This window comes from Xenopus laevis, chromosome 3S (genome assembly GCF_017654675.1).
Source record: "Xenopus laevis strain J_2021 chromosome 3S, Xenopus_laevis_v10.1, whole genome shotgun sequence".
Taxonomy (NCBI): Eukaryota; Metazoa; Chordata; class Amphibia; order Anura; family Pipidae; genus Xenopus; species Xenopus laevis.
The window spans coordinates 44,591,004-44,608,061 of NC_054376.1; the positions used below are offsets into that span (position 1 = coordinate 44,591,004).

The 17,058-nt window shown below is 37.5% G+C and overlaps 1 protein-coding gene across 2 annotated transcripts in view; it reads left to right on the forward strand.

Moving 5' to 3' along the window:
* Nucleotides 1-350: 350 nt before the first annotated feature.
* Nucleotides 351-17,058, forward strand: part of LOC108712312 (aggrecan core protein-like) — a 59,367-nt gene continuing 42,659 nt past the window's right edge. For both annotated transcript variants that reach the window (XM_041588227.1, XM_041588228.1), the window contains exon 1: nt 351-1,227. The gene's annotated coding sequence lies outside the window, so the exon portion shown is untranslated. The remainder of the gene's footprint in view (nt 1,228-17,058) is intronic.

The window sequence follows — 17,058 nt, forward strand, 5'->3', positions numbered from 1 at the left end:
ATTTTGGAAATATCCTATGTTGTACGAGTACTTTGCATAAACCACAGCTGCTTGGTCCAACAAAAAGACAGTTCCAGGTCTCTTCTTTGAGCCAACATGCGATTCCAGAATTTGTATAATAGATCTGCATTACAGCAGCATGCATACCAGGCTTAATTCAAGCAGTCTATTACATGCCGGGGAATTACAGATGCCCAGCAGTTGTATACTACTTGTACACTGAGAAATAAAAATATAAACTATAACACCAGTTTTTAACATATGTATCTAGTATTTATATGGGAAAAAACGGGCAAACACCCTGCCACCAACACTCTGCCACCTTCAGCCTGTAAATTGTGCTATATGAATCTATCTATAAGGGGCTAATAAAACAGTTTAGTCAATTTTCATATTAACACATTTATTTAAGGGCAGAGCATGTATACTGTATATATTCGGCAAATGTTGGCTGCTGATGTGGACATTTAGTCCTTCTTGAGTTCTTGCAGTTTTCTACTATGATTCCCTGTGAATACAAAAATGAATGTGTTTCCTAAAGTCTACATTTATTAATTAAATAGCTTGCACAATAGGTCCCAAATTCTCAATTTATAGTGAGGCAAATTCATCAATTTATAGTGAGGCAAATATAGGCCTTGAGCCTTTATGAAACTGAGCCATGTTCTCGTATCTTATTGCTTCTGCTGCTTATGGTTCTTAATGGATTTACAAGACTAAGAAAGGGTTTATATCCCCCTTCCTAGTGATGAGACACTCCAGGAGGTTGGAACTTGCCCCATGTCCCCTAAAGCCCTCCCATTTCTTCTCCATCACTTTGCCACCAGCCTGTTGCCCCTGGACTTCTGCTTACCTTTGCAGGAGGGTCCAGCACTTAGTAATCAGCAGGAATTTCCAGGAGGGAAAAAAGTTGACAGGAGGAGTCTGGAAGTCAGTGCCTGTTTAACTTGGTCTGATTGTGGAAAAAAATTCTTTCCCCCACACAATACACTACAGCCCTGCTGCTTCTCCTGCTGCTGCTGACTGCCTGACTCAGTAACTACAAGGGGGATTCTGCTTTCTGCTGAGGGGTGGAAGGCTGGAAAACATCTGGAAGCTGTGAAGAAGCCAAGAGTGCCAAGAATATTCAGAGAAACAAAAAAAAAGAAGGAAAGAAAACTTAAATTTCACTTTTCTGCCAGGTGTATGGGACATAAATAATTGAAATTCTGCACTGAATTGTTAAAGGTAACATCTGTATTTTATTTGTTATTAATCAGAACTTTCATCTTGTTATACAGATTAGTTAGCTAACTTGTACTCTTTACTTTTATCACTGCATCCATACATCTGAAATATATAATTGCTCGATATATTGCCCTTTGTATGTTTTGAGATAGGTAGACATTTATGAATGGAGGATGCTTGGTTCCCAGAATTTTAGCAGCTGCTGTTTGAATGACGTTTGCTAGGATGAGCTATAAGATGAATTGAATGCAATGAAATGAATGAGCTACTAAGTGCAGGGATGCTGGACTGACACACTGTAATGGTCCTTGTAGTATTATTTCATCTCAATGAATCAGGCTCAGTTATTAACCATGGGCAAATTTGCACCAGGCCAGTAACCCATAGCAACCAACTGGTAATTGCCATTGTGCTGCAGAAAGCAAAAATATGATTGGTTGCCATGGGTTCCTACCCAACTGCAAAAGTGCCCACTGTTAGTTAATAAGCCCTAGGGCTTTAGGCAAAGCTGATAAGTGAAAATGGAGCGACAGAAAAAGGAAGGGTGAATTTTCACTTTCATTTACGATCCTTATGCTACATTTTAGGAGACCATAAAATGAACAGCACTGCTAAAAAGTGTTACAGACATTGTCTTGTATTAATAATTACACTTTAAACTCTTCCCTGCAAAAAAAATTGTGACAAACCAACATGACTACTAAGGATGTGCATTAGTTGTAACAGATGTAAGATTCCTGGCTACGCCCCCCATCATGATTTTGTGCCATTTGCTGGAGGTGGTATCCACAACTGCACCCCATTTCCTCTACTGAGCACCCCGTGGCTGCCTATATTAAGGGGGTTATCTACGAAAGTCCACATTTTTCGGGTCGGAGAAGATGCCATTTTTTCGTACAATAAAAAAACTTGAATCTTTTCGAGATTTCTTATAGCCCAAAGCTGCTAAAAGTCTGAATAAAAGGGTACTCCATCTCAAACCTACTGAGGTCATGTAGAAGTCAATGGCAGATGTCCCTTTTTGCAATTGAAAGATATCATGATCTGCGCTTGGTTTCGTACAATAATCTGAATATTTTGTGGTTTTCAGACGACAATCCGAAAAAAAAATCAGGCGAGTTTTCAGGCTTCAAATTAAAAAAAAGCGTACGATTTGGTTTGTATCGCGATTGTATCAAGTCTTTTTATGCACCAGATTTTTTTTTTGAGTTCATTTATTGAGAAATAAGGCAAAAGTGTGGCTGGTGGTTTGAGCAAAGTTGTTTTAATATAATAATGAGAAAAATTCAGATTTTAGTAAATAACCCCCTTAATGTTCAAATTACAAATACCGTATTTCACTTTTGGGTGCTTGTCCTAAATAAGTAAGCCAATTTTTTATTTCGTTATTATTAAGTTGTTTAAGAAATTAGGAGGAAATATTTCTAATGCATAAAATTCAGTGTTTCTTCACTAGATGCTCTGGACTAAAAGCATTTGTTTCATCCCAGAAGGCTCAGCATTATGTAGGCACTGAGAAAACCCGCAGTTTCCTTGGAACAGTGCAGATGTTATGCAACTACTCTGCTAAAGAGTCACGGGCAATTTGCCTTCATGTAGTAACAACCAACCCATCATTATAAATCAGCCATGTGTGCCGTAACATTTAGTAGGTAGTTTAAAGGGTCGTTTGTTCAAATAATGTAAGCATGATATAGACTTAAAATACCATGAAAGGGCATGATTGATATCAGAGCAACAACAAACGGATGGTAGCAATTTCCCTTATTTTGAGCCCTGAATAATATAAATAAGGGTGGAATACGGAAAAGAAACGGTTCCTAAATGAACTAAATATAATTGGCTGGACTGAAACAAGCTCTAGCAGAAGTGGGAGGGGATGAAGAGGGAAGGTAGACTGCTAGCATACTTAAAAGAGGACTTTCTGTCAAACCTTCCATTTTTTTCCCTATTTAAGGTTTCCTGTAAATGCAGGATTCCGGCTAGGCTGAACAGTGGTCTTAAGTACACAACCTGGCCAAAGTAAGGAATGTAATATGGAAAATAAAGAAGTGAGTTTATTTTTTACGATGATATGGAAACACAGTAAGAAAAAAGGTACTGATTCCAAATCATGGTATCAGTGGTTTTCCAATAATTATATTTTTAGATTAAAAAAAAAAACAGAAAATGTTTCCCATTTTAATCATTAATTCTCTTTTATTTTTTAAAGTTGTAGATTAAATATTCAGGCAAGGAAAACTTGCACTAAAATTTGTTCGGTGCAAATTTGAAAAAAATGTTATTGCCAATCTATATTTATCACAAATCCCTTGTCAATCACACCAATGTACTAATATATACAATCTATTATTGGGAGTGCTTGGGACCTGGGGGTTTTCTGGATAAGAGGGTTTTCCCGTAATTCGGATTACCATACCTTGAGTCTACTAATTACACATTTTTACACATTTCTACATATTAAATAAACCCAATGGGATAATTTTACCACCAAATAACTGTTTGCTAAAATGGACTCTATGGTAGATGGACTTCCTGGAGCTTTCTGGATATCAGGTTTTCAGATAGTGATCCCATACCTGTATAGGTTACCTCATTTATTCAGATATCCCAGATGTAATAAGGAAGAGGATGTTTCTGATATCAGTAACATGGCACTCCCCCCCCCCCTGCAGTTTAAAAAAGCTTTATTGAACACAATTTTCAAATCTGTTGTTGGATGTCAAAGGACGTGAAACCAGCAGTTGCTTGTGCCAACAGCTGACGGAGAATGATGGGAAACATAATTTAGCAAGAACTTTCATCTGGGAATACCTATATGTATCTTAGAATGATTGGAACCTTTATTTTTCTTACTATAAATGTGCTTCCAGTACAGGTAAAAGTTGCAGTTTGAATGGTGGGCTACAGGAACAGACTGCAACATGAATTGTGGGATGGTTCATATTCAGCCAGCCTGGAAACTATCCCACTGAGACCCATGGGCATGATCTAAAGTCATATTGCATACCCAGTATCTCTGCATATGTGGTGTCTAGGGTGGAGCAGAAGTGCCCAACATGGCAACCATTCCAATGGGCACCAGTTTGATGAAATCCCTGATGCCATCCCATATGGTCGAGGGAACTGAAAAACGAGCGGAAACATTTGTGACTATTCGGAAAAGCAGACATTTTGTTCAAATAAATTATGGATTTGGACATTTTGGTTTAAAATCCAATAATGATTATGACGTATTAATATTGCCATTCCCTTAAGTAAGCAAGAGCCTTTCTAACATTGTGAAGAACACGGTTCATGGAAGCTCTCGGTGTTCTAAGTTAACTTGTGGATATAAATTTGACTTCAAAGAATTCATCATGAATTTACCAGACCAGAATACCAACCAAGTAAAGAGACAATAATAAATAAAGGGGTTCTGCCAAACTTACAATCAATGCCATTTAGGAATGATGACTTCTGCTTCCTGTCCACAAACCGTTAACCTGGGGAAGCACAATGCTTCGAATGTCTTCATTTGATTTTAGCTCTCTCCCACTTGACTGTGACGGTTTGTGTGTAGGAACAAAATTTGTTGTTTTTTTTTCTCCCACAAGATGACGCCAGCCCACTCCCTACTCCTCCTCCCCCATCCTCCTCCTTGCTTAACAACCAAGCTCTGTGCGTCTGATGGCTAACTTCTCACCATCAACAAAAGCACTGTTCATCTAGAGCTTTGGACCACATAGAGTGTGCCAGCTCTCCGCTACTAAGGGCTCATAGGGTAGCCAAGAAAAGTAAAGTTTGTTTAAATATAAGAAAGGGCATGCGAGAGGGAGCAAGAAAGATAGACAGAAAAAATTAAAGCAGAAATGTGACCGTTATAAATGAAAGGGGGGAAAATGTTCATTGGAGCAACGGAAACCTTACCAGTTTACTTTTAAGCAATCACTAAACTGCTTGTGAGAGACAGAACAGACTCCCTGTGTGTGAATGAGAGACAGAATGTTTGAGTCTCCCTCCTAAGTTATTTTCAATAGCCCCACAGTCCGGCTGAAAGGAGAGTTTTTCCACGTTATGAATGTATGTATTTTAGGCATGAATATTAGCATGGTGCACATCCACTCTCAGTTCTATAGAAAATATTTTGATTAATTATGCTGACTCATTTGAAGGAGAGTGAGGAAGAGGCAACAGAGGTCACTCTGTATATGGCATTTCTATATTGTGGGTACCGAATTCTTGCTTCAATACTCATGAAACAAATGTTTTTTTAAAAATAAAGAGTGTATTTAAAACTGGAATCAGCGTGCTTTCCAGATCAGACATGCCAAACCTGTGGCTGTTCTGTTGTCACTGAACTGCAACTGCCAACATGCCATAACAGCTAGGAGGTGTTGTACGGTGTGAAGCAATGACTTGGAGTTTAAATATACCTGAATCTATAGAGTTTTTTTGTCATTTAAAATTATATTTTATTTTTGCTCTTAGTTTCATCAAAACTACTTTCATTTAGTGGCAGTTTCTGCTCTCTTTTTTTCCAAGAGTGTTGATACTGCACCCACAGTGTGGCAAAATTGGGAAAATAACAGGTCTGATTATGACTGAACATAGGATAATGTGCCCACGAATTCTAATTTTGGATTTATTTCCGTTCCTGCCGTTGAAATGGATACAATACATTCTCTCTGCACACTCCAACTGAGCAAGCTCAGTTCAGACCTATACTTTCCACTAGTGCCCAGCCAATGTCTGGAATATTGAGAGATATAATATTTGTTAGTTGGTACTTTGTCCCCAGTTTCTCAGGCTCAAAAAATATTTCCTGACCCAATACTGCTGTTTTTTTGTAGTTGGTCATTAAGTAAACCCAAAAACCAAACTAGACCAAACACAGAACCCAGCTCACGTTTAACTGGTTTTAACATGCTTGAAATTGCATACTAATATCATTGTACTATAGTTTTTTTTTTATTGTAATATGCTATTATCAGCAAGACTTTATAGCACATAAACATTTCAAATTCATGAATGGAGACATTGGGACAGATTCCCTAAAGGCAAAGTGACTAACGCTAGCGAAAACTCGCTAGTGTGATGTAATTTCGTAACTACGACGGTCACAGGTGTCACTTCACTAGTGAAGGAGATAGACGCTAGCGTTGCTTCGCACTCTAACGCCAGGTGAATTTTCACTCTGGTGAATGGATGTAACTCCGCAAATTCAGTAAGATGCAGATTTTACTGAACGTTACCAGACTTGCCTTCACCACCTCAGACCTCAGAATGGCATGGAAAGGACTTACTCAATTTTTGGTTGAAAAATTTTCTAAGCCCCAAAAAACGCTTGCGTCTTTTGCTTTTTCCAGGGTGATTTTCTAATATATGGCACATAAACTATACACTGGGCTCATGTGTAGGGCATTATTATTTTTTAAATTTTATTTATTTTATTAAGGTTCCCTGGCCTTGTGTAATGTAATGTATTTGCTGCAACATATATGTCCATTTAACTTTCACTTCCTACTGTATGCAAATTAGGCAACGCTAGCGCAACTTTGCTTTGCTTGGCGAAGTAATGCTAATGCAACTTCGCCAGCGTTGGGCGCCTGGACGCAACTTTGCATTTTAGGGAATTAGCGTTCTCCTGGTGAATTTACACCTGGCGAAGTGTTGCAAAGTAGGTGAAGCGGTCACTATCGAATTTATGCCGCTTAGGAAATGTGCCCCTATATGTTTTTCTAATATGTAAGCTTTATGCGTTTTTCATAGCTGTCCAATGGGTTATTGCTGGTTACAATAACTATATAATTTTAAATTATGTGGAAAACATACATCCCAAAACATTATTGGTGGAATGGTATAAAAGTTGCACCTACAATAAAAATTCACAAAAATTGAAAATTAAATGGAATGTGTTCATTACACTTATGGAACAATCCATTATCCAGAAAGCCTCAGGTCTCGAGCATGCTGGGTAACAGGTACTTTCCCAGTTAATGGGATCCTATAAGTTTCCTTTCTTAGACAGACCTCACCTCCAGCCATTCATATTTAGAGGGTTGGTAGGAAGAAAAAGGTCTATGTCTCAGTTAATTGGATCAGAGAGAGAGAAAGATGGAGAGAGAGAGAGAGAGAGAGAGAGACAGAGAGAGAGACAGAGAGAAAGAGAGAAAGAGAGAGGCCCCTATAGGAAAGACCATCAAAAAATAAACCCTATAAAACATGTGCTATGGTGCAAGCTCTATGCCCTACCATGATTTGTATCTCACAACAAAGTTGCAATGAAAGCTTTGAAGCTATTCTGCTGCAAAGATTGCACACACTCACAAATACAATACTGAATAGTCAGAAAGCTGTATGTGGCATTTTGGCAGAGGAGCAGAAGGAAAATGATTTTATAGAGAAGCCTCTGTATTTTTGCTTAGTCTAAAATTAATTCAGGAAAGGAAATGTAGGACTGTCCGCATTGCCAGAAGTCTGGAAAACCAAAAAAAAAATTTGATTTCAAATAACTGTTTTCAAAAATGCTCCCTAGCCTGGCATGTGTTATTATTATATACATGGAGATACAATTATAATTGTTCTCATTAGCAATATTGAGTATCCACAGAAGACATCACAGCAAAAGGAGCAACAAGGAAACTCGATTAATGTTACTGTAAATACTACAATGACCACAAAATGCATGTGTCTGATTTATCACATAAGAAGCATTCCTTAAAATTATTAGGTAAAAGAAAGATTTATATAAGACTATTCATTATACACAAGTATACAGTTAATATGCTCACACTGGTTAAGATGAATACTAACTAAAATGTAGTTGGTTTTCCTACAGAGTAATGAGTCAATCAACCTTATTATACACAACACACCTTATATACTGTTAGGCCCATACATTTTTGGACAGAGACAACTAAAGGTTGCCATACATGGAGAGATCCGCTCGTTTGGCGATGTCGCCAAATGAGCGGATCTCCCTCCGATATGCCCACCTGGAGGTGGGCAATATCGGGCTGATCCGATCGTGGGCCCTAGGGCCCAACGATCGGATCCTAACGATGCCTAACGGGCGGTCGGATCGCTGGACCGCATCAACAAATAGATGCGGCCGCGGTCCGACAGGATTTTTTGTCCCATCCGATCGAATTATTCTATTGTTTAACACAATCACTTCATTCCAGGGGCCCAAAAGTAATTGGACCATTGACTCAAAGGCTATTTCATGGGCAGGTGTGGGCAATTCCTTTGTTATGACATTATTAATTAAGCAGATAAAATCCCTGGAGTTGATTTGAGGGGGAGGTGCTTGTATGTGGAAGATTTTGCTGTAACAACATGCAGTCAAAGGAGCTCTCCATGCAGGTGAAACAAGCCATCCTTAAGCTGCAAAAACAGAAAACTCCATCCGAGAAATTGCTACAATATTAGGAGTGGTAAAATCTACAGTTTGGTACATCCTGAGAAAGAAAGAAAGAAAGCACTAATGAACTCAGCAACGCAAAAAGACCTGGACGTCCACAGAAGACAACAGTGGTGGATGATCGCAGAATAATTTCCTTGGTGAAGAGAAACTCCTTCACAACAGCCAAACAAGTGAACAACACTCTCCAGGAGGTAGGCGTGTCAATATCCAAGTCTACCATAAAGAGAAGACTGCATGAAAGTAAATACAGAGGGTGCACTGCAAGGATCAAGCCACTCATAAGCAACAAGAATAGAAAGGCTAGATTGGACTTTGCTAAAAAAAATCTAAAAAATGCCAGCACAGTACTGGAAAAACATTATCTGGACAGATGAAACCAAGATCAATCTATACCAGAATGATGGCAAGAAAAAAGTATGGAGAAGGTGTGGAACAGCACATGATCCAAAGCATACCACATCATTTATAAAACATGGCGGACGCAGTATGATGGCTTGGGTGTGCATGGCTGCCAGTGGCACTGGGACACTAGTGTTTATCCATGATGTGACACAGGACAGAAGCAGCTGAATGAATTCTGAGGTGTTCAGAGACATAATGTCTGCTCAAATCCAGTTAAATGCAGTCAAATTGATTGAGAGGTGTTTCATAATGACCAAAAACATACAGCCAAAGCAACCCAGGAGTTTATTAAAGCAAAGAAGTGGAATATTCTTGAATGGCCAAGTCACCTGATCTGAACCCAATTGAGCTGCATTTCACTTGTTGAAGACTAAACTTTGGACAGAAAGGCCCACAAAGCAAACAGCAAATGTAAGCCGCTGCAGTAAAGGCCTGGCAGAGCATTAAAAAGTAGGAAACCCAGAATCTGGTGATGTCCATGAGTTTAAGACTTCAGGCTGTCATTACCAGCAAAGGGGTTTCAACCAAGTATTAGAAATTTTATTTTATTTTCAGTTTTTCAATTTGTCTAATTACTTTTGAGCCCCTGAAATGAAGTGATTGTGTCAAAAAAAGGCTTTAGCTCCTCACATTTTTATGCAATCTTTTTGTTCAACCCACTGAATTAAAGCTGAAAGTCTGCAGTTCAACTGCATCTGAGTTGTTAAATTTGAAATTCATTGTGGTAATGTACAGAACCAAAATTAGAAAAAAGTTGTCTCTGTACGGAGATTTATGAGCCTAACTATAATCTTCCTGATTAAAACCTTATATGTTAGTGTGGGTTTCCAACTGACTGGAATACTGGTCTTAAAAGAATCGTATGTCTTGAAACCCTTCTCACCCTTGTACAATACTGTAAGTTTAGTTTAGAGAATTTACACCAAAATTAATGAATTAGTTAGTTATCAATCATGAAAGAAGAAAGTATTTATGATCTGGCTTTTCTCAACATAGGGTTCCTCTTCATTCTGTGCCATATTTTTACCTTTCCACAAATTTCATAATTCTAATGAAATGACTTAAAGCTTAGTTACTACCTCATTTAGCCATCATAAGAACTAAAATACATGAAAATGACCTAATTTCTTGTTATTCATTATACAGGCAATTTGTATGCTCGTTACTGACCTCATTAATGTTGGCAGAATTCTCTGCAGCTTCTCCATATCTACAGTATATCGCAACTGGTCTTGCTATCTGTATACATAATAGTACTTGAAACAAAGTCCTAATCCAATCAGGAGATGTTCCAATAAATTATGGACCCTGTTTGTCTTCAGACCATGAAAATATTTCAGTAAAGTGCCTCTATGAAGGTTTCCATTCATCAAGGTCATGATATATCTATTAGTAGTACATATTTTAGTCAACTGGATTTGCAGAGTACTTTTTAAAGTCAATTACTCTTACAAAGAGGGAAGGTGTCCGCATGTGCTGTATGACTGCAGTACATTAGGTGTCTTTGAGCCTTATTTATAAGTTATGAATGGAGTCTTATTCAGCCTGCAGGGACTAGCTTCCTAGTTTGCCTGGTGATTTACCCTGCATGTTTGGGAACTGCCAACTTCTGTGCTATATGCAACATATGTGGTATACTGTATTGATTTGTAGAGTGTATTATTGGTCTACAATGCTAAGCTGCACCCTATCGGAGCACAGCTTTTACTGTACCCAAAAATGGGTAGAAAATGATAGATGCTATAGAAACTAGAGGAACGTTTACTTATCTCCTGGGCAAAAGTACAAGCCTATTACTGCTTACTCTTAAAACATTTCTGCCTGGGAAATGCCTTAGCTGTGCACCTTGCACTAGACTAAAAATCTAATGCCAGATGCACAATGCAAAGTGTGTTTAGGGTTGTTGTCATGTTGGAATATCCACCCCGCCACGTTACTTTGTGATGCTTGAACATTATCCTAAAGAATTTGTTGATATTGGGTTGAATTCATCCGATTCTTGACTTTATCAAGGGCCCCAGTCCCTGAACTAGCCACACAACCCAACAGCATGATGAAAACTCCACCAAATTTGACAGTAGGTAGCAGGCGTTTTTCTTGGAATGCCAGCCCTGTCCTATATGTCTGCAATAGGGTAGGTGGTAAGGACAGGGCCATGTTGCATCTTGTGCCCTGTGTTGCTACTTACATAAATTAGGAAGCCGAAGGAGGTATGCCTACATGCCTTATCTTGCCTGCCCTTCATGAATACAATGCATATTTATTGTACTTTGCACACTGCCTTGGAGGTTCTAAATGCCCCCCTAGGTCTTAGCTAGATCATTGTGTTCACATAAAGGGAAAGGATCTTTATTTGTTAATATATTGTTTAGCTCTAGAAGAACATGTGCAATACATAACATTTCTGTCCAAATATAATTAATATTGAAAAATGATCTACTTCCCCATAAAAGACCTACTGTAAGAGTATTTTATGCATTTATTGTTTAATATTTAGAGACATGTGTTTTTTTTTATATCCAGAGTATAACAGTTGAGGATGTACATGTACAGGATATACTGTACATGGTTGAGACTTTCAAGTAACCTATAAACCAAGTGGAGGGTCACTGGCTGGATGTGGGCCTTCAAGAGATCTTTTAACCACCAGCATTAGGGATGGGGAATTTTTTCGCCTCCTTTTGCAGGAAAAATGATACCCATAGACTTGTATGGCGGCGTGCGTCAAAAAAATTTAGCCGCGCAACAAAATGTCTGCGACATTTCGCCAGCGGCAAATTTTTGACGAAATGGGTCAAATTCACCCATCCCTAACCAGCATGCCTGAAATGTCCATCAACCTATATATATTGAATTTGTTTTTTAATACTCTGGCCCGTAAACATGTCACACAGCAGATAATTGGTCCATTGCAAGGGACATCTTAACCGGCCCTGCATGCACAATAAAAAAAGCAAATCTCTAAAACAATGCTGAAAGTTAAATATATTTTGCTTCATCTTAATTGTCTGTGTTGTCTTATAATTTAGACTTGATTTTGTTTCTGATAAGTATATTAGTTCGTAGAGAGAGAAAAAAGCACCCCCCTGCTATCAATACTAATGATAGGTCTCAAGGTTGCACCAACACCAATTCCACAAAACAACCAACTTATGGGAATTCCAACGTTCTAATCATGCAACAACACCCCCTTTGGCCACCTTATAAAAAATTGATGGGTCAGGGTATTCCTTAACCCAACAATTGCAGGTTAAAGTGCTTAGTGCAATAAATTAAATAAATAATTATGTATCAAATGTTGTTTATAGAACCTTTTAATTAATTCTAAACACCAATTACATAGTAATTCTATAAAGTGCCATGTGATAAGAAGATAATTAGTAAGTTTGATTATATTCAATAAAGTGCTGTGCTATTAATTAAAAAAGAGGATCCCCCAATTGATTTATACAAACAATGAATTAATCAGTAAGCTTCTTCCTAAAATTGATTTAATTATCAGATAAATTATTTCCCAATCAACTCAATTCATGAAGAAATAGTAGGAAAAATGAAAAAAGAGGAGGTGGAGTCCTATAAACTGCTACCTGATTTTTTTATATCCCTGGGACAGCACAAACATGTAGAAGATGTAGAAGTAGGGAAACCGGGACTGTGTCCTTGATTTTTTTAGCTTGCCATAAGCAGTTAAAGAGCCTCACAAAAACCACAAGTTGCTGGTCCCCTTAGAGTTCCAGTGCCGGAATGCAATAGAAAGGTAGAGTAGTTGAATAGAGTGATGGATTCGAATTACACGCCACCCCACTTGACCGATTCCCAATTAAATACCTATAAAAAACGCTATAAGTTTGCCAATTAAAATCAAATAGAGCTTCACCAATGCATTTCGCTAGTTTAGCTTTTTTAAGGTGGCCTTGAAAAAGCTAAAATAGCGAAACTGAAGCGTTGAAGTCAATAGGCAACAATTTCTTTTATGCCATTTTTTATGCATGCACCTTTTTTTCTCTCTCCATATGCATTAAAGTCAATGGCCATTTTCTCTTACGGCGACTTTTTTGTCTCTGCAACATTTATGTCTTTTCGTTTTTATGCCTGGCAAAAAAAATTAATTCATCCCTAAGGGGCAGATTTACTAAGCTCGAGTGAATAGTTTGAATGCAAAAATATTCGAATTTCAAAGGATTTTACTTCGAAGGGTCAAATTTGAGGGGTTTTTAACCCTCAAAATTCGACCCTTGATAAATCTGCCCCTAATTGTCACCTCAAGGATAGGCAATATATTCCAAGGAAGATGTGTGTGTAAATATTTGAAAGAAGCTATATTATATATTTTTGTATTCATATGTATATTTTGAGTCACGGTTTAAGACTTTTTGACATTTTGGATTCAAGTCAACCTTTATCATCCAGCATTTGGTCTGGGCTCCCTTACCTCTGAGTGTTACAGATGTATAAAACCAGTTACCCCATAAAATATCAGTTAAATATGTACTAGGTCCTCTTGTTGTGCTCTCTTAGCTTGTAACAAGGCCATGAGTCAGATCATGGTGGTGCAGACCTAAACTGAATTACCCTTTGAGTGGAAAAGTTGAAGAAATCACATGATTCAAGTAAACAATTGCCCATCACACACACACACACACTGAGGGTAATTTAGTTTAGGTCTGCACCACCATGATCAGACTTGTGACCTTGTTACGAGCTAAGGCAGCCTGCTGCTCTCAAGCTTATCAGTAGCAATTCATAGCAAGGTGATCTTCACAGTTCTTATTTTTATTAAGCTGGAAACAAAAGGTATAAATTCCGCAAAAAAAGTGTTAGGCAAAGAACATTAGTCATCTAATTATGAGTTTACTGCGACCAACACTTTCTTGGAATTTGGAAAGTAATGAATGTCAGCTTGCACTCTGAACTCTTGGCTGGCTAAGGACATTGACATTATTAATGGTTTGCAGCAGTTGGAGGTCTGGAAATGTGACATGTATCCTTTGAGAATAAATAGGGTTGTTGCTTTTAAAACACATACAGCTACTGATTAAGGGGTTAGTGGGTTTCATATAAGCACCTATAAGTGCCAACCAATAAATGGCAACTGTAGTTCACCAGTGTTTATCCAATACAGTAATGGTTATTTTATATTAACCAGCATTATGCTTTGTAGCTTTTATTTTATTTTTCAGTTTAAATTGAACTGGTCATATTAACCTATGGGGTTCTAACACACCAAGGGAATCCTTCTCAATACCTCTTATGGTTACATGCTGCTAAACATCTGTATGAGCCCCATCATTTATTGCTTTACCCCCCTCACTCTTTGAAATAAATGATTTTCTTTCCTAGAGAAGAGTATTAACTCTGCTGCCATTTGCATCACTCAGACAATGAGGTACTGTGGATTATTGCTTTGGGCCTATGACCTGCAGGACAATACATTCTGGGGACAATTATAAGTCATCCTACTTTATCTGTTTGCAAATTTTAAAACAGAAGAAAACTGCTTTTCTTTGTTTTAAAGCATAAACAGCTATTTGATACCACAGAAAAGTTAAAGTATTTTAGGTGCTAAATTTAACAGCTGTTTGTGCTTGCCTTGATCCAAGTTCCATAAAACATGAAAATAACAAAGTCCATTCTGATGACCTATGATGTCCGAAGTGTGTAGTGCCATACATCTCTAAATATTTACAGGGTTTCTTCTTCCTTATTTGCTTTTTTTCTCAAATGCTCCTAATACAAAAATCACCTCTTTATTTAGTGGGGGTGACTCAGTTGCCTTATGAGAAGTGATGAGCAAATTTTTTTGCCGGGTTTTTTACTCAAAAATTACGCCCAGAGACTTCAATTGGGAAAAAATATTGTGGTGAAAATCGACGCTCCGCATTACGTGACAAAAAAAAATTGACACCCATAGACTTCAATGCATGTTGGCGAATTTTAACCGTTTTGCGAATTTTGGTCAAATGGGAAATGAGCCAGATTCACCCATCACTACTTATGAGACCCCTTTGCTCTGTGAACATTCTGTTTTTAAGAAATGTATATGGCTTTTACTTTTGTTTGTATGCAGATATTCTTTATTCTTATGTTTGATATATGTGTGTTAGGTAAAACAAAACTATTTATGTAATTTACATGATACTATCATTAGTGTTTAGGTTACACAAAATTAACTCACATTTCCCCAAGATTACTTTGACTCCTCTCTTTTTCTCATTCCCTATAAGTGTCTAAAGCATTCTTTCTTCATTCTGTAAACAAATCTACCTCTCACTCTGTCAAAATGAAAAGCATCATGCTCTGACCTTATCCCATCTAGACTTTTGGAATCTCCTGATGCTTCAAGATTTTGACCTCATAAACACACATGCAAAAATGATTTCCCATTCTCTAAAATTTCTACCCACTTGCTCCACTTTATCTATAATTAGCTAATTTAAAAAAATGCTTCTTACTTTCAAATGATATCATTCTGCAATAACATTTGTATTCTCTTTAATCCCTCTCTTTGCTCCCCCTCCTTCCACCCATTTCTCTGATTGCTCTTTAAAAAAGAAATTCTATATGTGCATAATATATAACAATAGTGCCTCTAGCATATAAAACTAGTGGTTCAAGGCCCCCCAGCATTTCATGACACAGTGTCCCCTGCAACCTATGACACAGTGGCATTTTATGGCAACATTTAGCCTAGTGGCCCAACATTTTATGACATACTGTGGCTCCAGCAATCACATTTTATTCCTAGTAGATTATAACGTAGTGGACATAGAATTTAAAGGTGCAGTGCCCCCAGAAATACTGCCACTATACCTGTCCTGTCAATGGTGCAAATGAAATGTTCATTTGCTGCTCTGATAGCATGCTCTCTTCTTCCAGTGGCAAAGGCACAGCAAAATTAAAAAATAAATGCTCTGATTTGCAAAAAAATTGTATCCCTCCAAGTAGCTGTAAAAATGTGGCAAAACAGCATCCTGCCCTGACTTCCAGCACTGTCCTATGCTTAGTTTGGGTCCTATGAGAAAAGATAAAGAAAAACAGTAAGTCCATTTGAAAGGTATAAATGTATATATATATATATATATATATATATATATATATATATATATATATATATATATATATATATATATATATATATATATATATATTAAAGAAAAATAATGAAATTGCTTGTTGTATATAACTGGCATTAAAGGGACCTGTCACTCAAAAAAATTATTCAAAATCCTATTTTATCACATTAGTAAAGCAAAATGAACTTTAAGTACAATACATAAATTATATAGCATAAGGAACTCTGGAGAGTCTTCAAAACTGTGATAAATGTAGTTTTTATTGGCGCACTACATGTTTCGGACCCAACTGGTCCTTCCTGAACCAGAGGAAGGACCAGTTGGGTCCGAAACATGCAATGCGTCAATAAAAACTACATTTATCACAGTTTTGAAGACTCTCCAGAGTTTCTTATGCTATCTGATACTGCTATGGAGATGGCTACTCCATGTGTCTGATGAAGAGTCTGACTATTCAAGTCAATTGGTGGATTACTGAGGAATAAATTCCAGTCTTTACAATAATAAATTATTTTAATCTTGTTTCCTTCAGTCTGGGAATTCATAATTATAGCAAGCAGGCAGGAGCCATTTTGTGGACACTGTTATTAAGACAAGCCTTGCATCATCTCAGAATCTTGTTTGAGCACCAGAATGGAGGATCTGATGTCCATCCCCATGCCCTGGCTACACAATTAAACGGTGAAGAGAATGGAGGAATGTGGGGAGAGCAGTGATATCTAGGAAGTGCTGAATGGAAAGTGAAAGTAATTGTCTGCTCCACCTTTATGCCCAGGACATAGAGGAGGGGCAGACAATATTTGATTGACAGTTGAGATTTTTAAATGCGCTTACAACAGCTATGAATGCTTTAATAAAAAATAGAAATTGAATTTCATGTTAAATTTCAAAAGGACTTTTATTATACAGATTTTTGTGTCTGGTTGACAGGTCCACTTTAAAGGATAT